Source organism: Enhydra lutris, unplaced genomic scaffold, assembly GCF_002288905.1.
Source record: "Enhydra lutris kenyoni isolate GAN:26980312 unplaced genomic scaffold, ASM228890v2 scaffoldscaffold16, whole genome shotgun sequence".
Classification (NCBI taxonomy): domain Eukaryota; kingdom Metazoa; phylum Chordata; class Mammalia; order Carnivora; family Mustelidae; genus Enhydra; species Enhydra lutris.
Window position 1 is genome coordinate 6,715,610 of NW_019154100.1, and position 9,113 is coordinate 6,724,722.

The 9,113-nt window shown below is 37.9% G+C and overlaps 1 pseudogene; it reads left to right on the plus strand.

Annotated features, from left to right (window-relative positions):
* Nucleotides 1-1,443: 1,443 nt before the first annotated feature.
* On the plus strand, nt 1,444-1,873 carry LOC111147207 (annotated as a pseudogene).
* The last annotated feature ends 7,240 nt before the right edge of the window (nt 1,874-9,113 follow it).

Sequence of the window (9,113 nt, forward strand, 5' to 3'; positions counted from 1 at the left end):
TCAAAATTCTTATTTGGGTGGTACTCATTTATTTCCACAGTTTTACTGGGAGCCCCACCTAGATGTGATCTGCACTGGCTGTTGCCAGGCACCCCAGCCTTGGACCAGTTGCATTACCCATGGACACCCCTGGTGCCCTACAGCTCTTGGCCTATGGAGACCAGGCCTAAGTGGTAAGTCAACACCGGGTCTGAACTCTGCTGTCTTTGCATTGAGTTCCCTGGCTATTTATTCTCCATTTGATAGACAGACATTGTTATTGGTTCCCATTTTTTTGGCACTCATTGGAATCGGATCACTTTTTTTCATCTGTTTTGCTGTGTTTTGTGCTTCTGCTCTGGGGTATACTGCCTGGAACTGTTTGTTAGAAGAAGAGAAGAAGGAGAATGACCAGTGAAAACAGGCCCAGGCGCTATAAGCCCATGGCTCCCACTGACCTCACAGAGTCGTGAATTTCCCACTTACTCAACAAGTGTCCATGTGGACAAACTCTGCAGAGCATCACCAAAACCCAGAAACTTCCCCTTCTGTCTTGACTTCTGGTCTTGAAAGCTTGCCTTTGATTCAGAGAGAGTGTTTCCTCTGGTTTTATTCTGCGGGGCTGGGCGGGTGTTAGGGGTGCAGATTAGTGGCTCTACCACTGAAGGCCAACCTTCCGGTTAGAGACCTGAAATCTTGAGTGCGGGAACATCACATCTCTATTGACCACTGCCAGCTCTCATGGAGTCCTCTAAGCCAAAAGCTTCTCCTTTCGGGAACAATGTCTTCCTACGTATTCTCTCAACTCAATCCTAACATATCTTTCAAAACGGCATAATGGGGCCTCCAATGGCTATGCTGGGGAACCTCTGATGTGAATAACACCATTTGAAAGGCACCTGAGGAAAGAGAGGGAATATGGTTTCTCAGGTCTAATGAGCAGCACATTTTGATTGGTAGGCAGAGACCTAAGTGAAATTCTGAATAAAAAATTTACTGAAAGAGTCTTTGGCCAAAAACAAGGAGCAATTTAACAAATTTAAGCAGGAACAAACGGGGCTTCTTTCCGTGGTGAATCCTCTCCCTCCGTGTCCTCCAGCTGCCTCCTTATAGCCAGTTCTCCCTCTTCCTTTTATCCTCTGATCTCTCTCCTTCTGCACATCCCTGGACTTCTTTCTCTTCTTCCCATGGTCCAGATTTCTCTAAACCCAGAGAAGACTGATAGTTATTCATAGATGAATTATTTCAGGTACATATAACCTGGGGTTACCAGGCTTATATGTACACCTACATGTTGATCAGAACCTCAGATACTAAATTCTGGATGGCAAATGTTGGTTGGATCAACTCAGAAAGAAACCTACAAAAATTCCTCTATTGACAGTAAATCTGAGAGTCAGAAAAAGGCTTAAAAATGAGATTAAGGTCTAAAACCATGCCTGAAGTATTTCCAATAAAAATTGCATGGACACCACCATTGCCTGCCCAACCATTCCAGCCAAAGCAGGGAGCTCTGACATGTCCCACAAGACCTCACTGACCAAGGGCATCCGAGTTGGCCCTGTGATGAGGGTTTGTAGATTTGTCCCAAACAATGCTCTGGAGAGATGGGCAGGATGCCGAGGCTGCCTTGCATTTCAATCCCCACATGGAACAGTCCACAGTGGTGTTCAACACCCTGGAGCCGGGCTCCTGGGGCCCTGAGGAGCATGGCTCAGGCATCTCCTTCCAGCATGGGCAGCGCTTCGAAGTGTTCCTTCTCACTGAAGAAAGATTCAAGGCAGTGGACGGTGACTCCAAGTACCACCACTTCTGTTACCAGTTCCTGCCAGTGTGCAGTTGCCTCTTGGAGGTGGTCAGGGACCTACAGCTAGAGGCCACGAAGATCTTCTGAGCCATCTCAGGAGGGTAGGTGGGATGGGGTCTCCAGTGTTGAATGGCAAGTAAAGTTTCAGCCCACATAAAAAAGAAAAAAAGTGTGTGTGTATACACATATATATTATGTGTGTATGCAATGTGTGTGTGTGTATACACATATATATTATGTGTGTGTGCAATATGTGTGTATACATATGTGTGTGTGTGTGTGTGTGTGTGTGTGTGTGTATACACATATATAGCCATAATTGAATTATGGAAACAGAAAAAAACCTGGAACTATGAGAACAGGTCCTCGATCAAGATTTATAAGATCTAAATTTCCCTCGTGATTTAGTTCGGCTACAATATGTAGATGATGTCATACTTTATCGAGAGAACAAGGAAGCCTGTGGAACAGAGCACTTGCTCCCAGCTGTAGCAAAAAAGAGACATAAAGTTTCAAAAGATGTTAAAATTTTACCAAAATACACCTCTTTAAGGTATGCCCTAATTAAAAAGGGAAAAACACTCTCTTCTAACAGATTAAAGATAATCCCAACATATCCTACACCCACTGTAAAAAGACCGTTGAGGGGATTTCTAAGTTTCACTGGATATTGCAGACATTTGGCCCCAAATCTTCATGACCTGAAGGTCTTTCAGTCCATTTGACTATAGAGGTGACTGAGCAAGCCCCAGTTGGTGAAGATCTAGATCTCTTAGCCATCCCTGAATTGGTCAACGTCTCACAAGTGAGAAAATTACAAAGGTTGGCAGGGAGGGGGACTGGGAGTCCAGAAGTCAAACTGATAATGGCCAGACCATAAGTGTAATCCTACTCCGACCCACGACGTCTGCTGCAATCAGCCCAGAACGATCAGAACTTGGTCAGTGACTGCCAGCTTCCCTAATTTTTGTCCTCCGTTCTAAGTCAGGATGAACTAGAGAAAGGTAAGTAATCTCCCCCAAACCAAGCACATGAGGTGCCCCATATCTAGTTCGCCCTTTTCCCCACCATTTATAGTCTCCTGTCTTCTAAATGCAAGTGACAGAGACTGACTGCCTTGATGTAGCGAAGTGAGTGAAAAACCCTGTCTAGTTGCACTTGGGTTGTCTTTGTTCATGCCCCATCCTCTATTCAGAGTTTTACCGTTTGAAAAATTTGGGTTTCTAGCTGTGAAAAAGTTCACGAGCACCATCAATCATACCTGGAGCTACTCTAAACATTATGCTACTTGATCTCGAACACCAGAGACAACACATATGAGTAAAAATGCCATTTTGTCTTACTCTAAAATATACACGTCTATACATCTTTACATCTATACATATATAGAGACTCGTAATCATTTATATGTGCCCAAAGCTGTGAGTTTATCGAAAAATCATGGAGATCTCAAACTTGGTGGTTTTTGGAGTCAAGCTAACTTATCCATGCTTGTCTCTCTTTAATAAAACCAGAATACGGTCATCCCACTTTCTAAGTCACCTCTGACAGCTAACCCTATAACCATAGTATGGATCCTGACTAGTAAATTGCCAGTGACTTCCCAGTCATTCCCACCAGCTGGTCTATTAAAAGGGTTGCTGGTAAGAAAAGAAGCTTGGGGAACACATTTTCCAGTCACCTGGTATTACAGACATGTCAAAATTACACACAGTTAAACACCAGCCAGCCCTGCAGGAAATTTAACATATCTCCACGTGTGATAGAAAATTATCTGAGAATCAGAAATAAGCATAAGGGAGTAGAGTGTATTCTTTAAGCACAATGCTGGCTTGCAGTTCTGATTAACTTCTGATTGCCTGCAGTATTTTACAACTCTGTAGGGACAGAAATTAACACGCAGACTTTTGTCCAAGGGAGATATAAATAACTTCTACCTTATATCATATATTGTCCTATAAAATATAAACCAGGAATTTAATACTAATATTCTTTCATTAAATTACCTCTAGATTCCTGACTCTTTAAATGCTCTCTGAACTTCTTTTAGCATCTTACTGATTCCCTCATTAACTGATGAGTTGAATAAAATCTCTGACATACATTCATTAGATATTTCCGTGAGACATGATTTCACCTTTTTGAAAATTATCCTTGAACCATTAAAAATTTAAGCTCTTAGAGGAAAGTTATGATTTTTCTTTTTAAATATTATAATATGATAATATATAATAATAGTTATCCTAATATTGAATCAACCTTGCATTCCTGAGATACCATACATATGATATTGTGATACCAAATTTTATTTGCAAATGTTTGCATTTAGAATATTTACATTTATAATTATTAACATAATTTTCAGCAAAAGGGAAAATCATGACACTTGAACAAATATAAAAATATGCACATGTTAAAGAATTTTTTAAATTACTTCCATATGAGAGAACCAAACAGATGTATAATCAGTTCACAGAAAAAGTCAAATAATAGGAAAAATTATATGGAGTAAAGGAATGTTGAGAGGAATTGCAAATGGAGGCAGAACTATTTCAGAGAGGGGAGAAAATCAATTAAGATCACTAGCAGACAAAATACTATTTATGCATTTATCAGTTACCTAAACATAGATGCAAAATAGCTCAAAGGCAGTGAACAAAACTAGAATCTAATAACATGGAAGGATATGATATAAATGAAACAGTTTCTATTGAAACAGTCAAAAATTTTTGACATAATTGTTGATAAAATGGGTCTGCAATTTCAATTTTTTAAGAGTTTATTTATTTATTTATTTATTTCACAAGTAGGCAGAGAGACAGGCATAGGCAGAGGGAGAAGCAGGCCCCCTGCTGAGTAGGGAGCCCGGTGTAGGGCTCAATCCTAGGACCCTGGAATCGTGACCTGAGCTGAAGGCAGACACTTAAGCAACTGAGCCACCAGGAGCCCCTGTAATTTCAACTTTTTATGTAACTGGCACTGCATTTTGGTATTGTAAAGGGGGAAACTATTTCTTCAAACTTTCTATTAAAGAAGAAATTTAAGACACATGGATGTCAGTGAAAATGGTGAACCATAAACCTCCAGGAGCCTGTATCTCCCAGAGAACAACAAAAGCCTGGCAAGAACTTTCAGAATCAACCTCATAGAAACTCTGGAAGACCATCAAAGGTTTGCAGCAACCAGCAGAAAGGCCACAGATACAGGATAAGAAAATTTTGTGACATTCCCTTAGCCTTGCCCTGCCCCTCCCCCAGCACAAGAGCTGTACAGATGTGAGAACATGGTTCCAGAGCGCGCCAAGCAGATCTTGTTCCTAGGTATTGTATTTTTCTCTTTTGACCTGTCGGTGGGTTTCCTGAAGGACCCATGTAAGGAGCCTGCCTTTGTTTCACCTGACTTGGAATCCTGTAGGTGGAGAAGCAGCTACATGGAGAATGTTTCTTTATAAGACAGAAAGTCAAAAGAATGAGCCTCTGTCAACTGGACCAAAAAAGAAAAATTGGGACAAAGGAGGGACACACAGAAAGAAGGAATAACAACTTGGAGAGTGAGAATCTTTGAGGGCTTTGCAAATCTTCTGCCTATAATGAGGAACCTAGAAAACCACACGCATGCCTGGGGTAGGATGGCTGCTCAGAAAAGAATGAAAAAGACCATAACCTTTCACCTCTGGCAGATCTTTAAGTTCAATGAAAGCAGGAAGCGAAGGTAAGTGAGTAAACGGACAGGCTAAGCAACAAAGATGTGCCTGCCTCCACACCGTGCCTCTCTCCAAAGACCTGGAGAGAATTATTTTCTTCTTTGTCTTTCCTCTTTTCTTTCTTTTCTTTTGTTTTTGGGTCCAGAAATTTGGTGGAAATCCCTGTCAAGCCATTAGTGAACAACTAAACTAAAGGAACAGAAACTTCAGAGTCAGACATAACAAAGAGTACAGTCTTTACAAAAATAGTTTAGAAAAATCACGAAAACAAGAACTAGAACCCAATGCAAATGAAAACAGCAAAACTGGAGAGAGGGGAGAATGTAATTTCCAGAGTTACCACATCATAATATTCAAAATGTCCAGTTTTCGATTAAAGAGCATGAGTCATACAAAGAAAGAAAAGACTATGGCTCTTTCCCAGGAAGAAAACCCAAAATGGACAAAAACTGTTCCCAAGGAAGCACAAGCACTGTACTTGAGTTGACAGAGACCTCGACAGATGGTCTTATGTGTGCTCAAAGAGCTAAAGGAAACCGTGGACAAAGAAGTAACGGAAACCAGGAAAATGATATTTCAGTAAGTTGAGAATGCCAACAAAGAGACAGAAATTATAAAAAGGGGCCAAGGGGAATATTTGAGGCTGAAAAATACAATAACTGAAATGAAAAATTCACTGGAGGGATCGAATAGCAGATTTGAGTAGAGAAAAGGAAGAAGAAGACAATTTAAAGATAAGTCAAATGAAATTTTGTCATCTGAGGAACAGAAAGAAAAAAAGGATGAAGAACAAGAAACAGAGTCTAAGAATTGCAGGACACCATCAAGCATATCCAGAAAAACATAATGAATATCTCAGAAGACAAGGAGGGGGAGAGACAAGAAAAATACCTGAAAAATACTCAACATTTCAAGAAATAATGGCTGATATTTTCCCAGTTTAAGGAAGACCCAAATCTATACATCCGAGAGACTCAAGAAACTCTGCGTAACTTCTTATATTCTTAGTAGTCACTTTTGTTTTCTCTTCTGACTGCCTAGAAATTTTTGCTCATTATCTTATTTTTCTAATATTTGTGTATATATACATGTCTATGTCATCCATGCATTTAACCAGTTGCACTGACTGGTTAAATGCATAGATTATTGATATAATTATTGATTATTTATTAATTATCTATTATTGATGCATGGATTATTGATTATTAATTATTGAATAATATTTTCTTTCTCCCACTAACTTTTTAATTTTTTTAAAAGATTTTATTTATTTATTTGACGGACAGAGATCACAAGTAAGCAGAGAGGCAGGCAGAGAGAGAGAGGAGGAAGCAGGCTCCCTGCTGAGCAGAGAGCCTGACGTGGAACTCCATCCTAGGACCCTGAGACCATGACCTGAACTGAAGGCAGAGGCTTTAACCTACTGAGCCACCCAGTCTCCCACTAACTTTTAATGCTATATCTCTCTCTCTCCTCTCCACAATCTCTCTCTTTCAGACTCAATATATACATAGATGAGTTTGTAGACTCTCTTGATCTCTGTTTATGTCTATACCAGCATCCTACTATTTTGATCAAGCAGCTTTAAGAAAGTTTTCATATCTAGTAGCACAACTTTTCCAACACTACTCTTTTTCACAAACTTCTTGGCAAGTTTCATGTGTTTATTCTTTTACAGTAACTTGAGAATGATTTTATTGAGTGCCAAAGTTAAATATCTTTGGGATTCCAATGGGCATTGCATTCAATGTATATATTATTCTGGGAAGACTGGACATGAAGTCTTCTCATCCTGGAAAATGTCTTTCTACTTAATCAGATTTACTTATGGTACTTAACATTTTCTCAAAAGTTTTTGTTCACAAAATATTATTTTTCTTGTTTAATATAATCCTACATATCATATAACTTTTCACTATTATGAATTTTTTCTATTTTAATTTCTAGATGTGATTTTTAATATAAAAATTCTTGATTTTTGCATATTTATTGTTAGCCATTTATTGAGTTCTTAAACTAGCTATACTAGTTTTCAAAGTTGAGTTTCTTGAATTTTCTAGACACAGATTCGTAACTATAAATCATAATCTCTTTTTTCAGTAGTGGTCCTTATGCCTTGTACTTCTTGCATTAGCTAAAATCTTCAGAAAAAAAATTGAATAGTGGTGATGGCAGATACTCCTGTCTTTCTTCTGGTTTCAATGGCAACGCCTTCAGTGTTTTTCTATTTTGCATGATTTGTATCGTTGTTGGTTTCTGAGAAAGCCTGTCTTTCTTGTTTCTTTTGGTTGGAGTTGTAATCAAGAAAGGCTGATGAACTTTACCATATTAAAAAAAATCTATCAATTAATATCACTACATGTTTTTGCTTTTTGTATTTATAAATATTATATTGATAGGTCACCTAACTATAATTGTCTTTCTATTGTAAATTCTACTGCTGAGTAAAATCCCTTCTTCTTCCCCTGCTCTGTAGGACCTAGTTCCATCCCCATAGCCTACCTTCTATTTCTGAAATCATTAGCCTTTCTTACATATTGTTATCTTTGCCAGGAATGCTCTCTCCCTAGTTCTTCACGAGTTGAACATAGTCTCATCCTACAGACCTCTGTATCTCCTCAGACTAACTTTCCCTGACCAATCTATCTAAAGATGATTCTACTGGGTATTGTCCATTTCATTGATTGATTGATTTGCTTTACATCAGTTTTTTTTAGACTGTAATTATCTTGCTATTTCTTTCTGGTCTATTTTAGGATCAACAGATTTTTTCCATTAAGGGCTAGGTAGTGGATGTTTTAGATTTTGTGATCCTTGAGGCCTCTGTTTCAACTACTCAGTTCTGGCACTGTTGTGTAAAGCAATCAGAGGGAATGCATAAAGAAATAAATGTGGCTATGTTTCAACAAAACTATTTACGAAAAAGGCAGAAAGCCAGATTTTGTCCATAGGCTGGAGTTTGCTGACTCTTTTTTGTTACTTTAGTTACTCTTCTTGTTCTTTTTTCAGTTATTAAAATGAATATCAAGAACTTGAAGCATTTATTCAAGTAGAATTTTAGCTATGTTCTTTTAGGTTTTTCTCTATTATGTTTTCCATTAATCTCTTAATGATTTTACACTTCATTTAAAATTTATATTTCTTTTCGAGATCATATTAGAATGTTTCCAATCACAAAGCAACTAAGTTAATGTTGTTTCTTTGTTAATGATTTTAGGTTTTTCACAGTGAAAGATCATTACTTTCTTCATTTAAAAAATTTCAAGCTTTTTATCTGCCCAATTTCAGATGATTTCTTACAACTGTTCTATGAATGTGAGGAAATAAGATATATGTATAGTGATACAGATAGCTAGAGACAAAATATCATATACATATACATATGTTGGTGATTGTTCTGTTCAAAACCTCTATATACTTAGTTATTTGGTAAATACAGTATTAGTGATATCATATCAATTTCTATTGTATTGTTTATCATAAACATCATTTTTGTTGAATACTTTTCATTTTATTACATCTGATATTAACATCAACTAATTTTTTAAAAAATTTAATTTAATTTAATTTATTTTAAGTAGGCTCCACACCCAAGGTGGGGCTCAAACTCATCACCCTGAGATC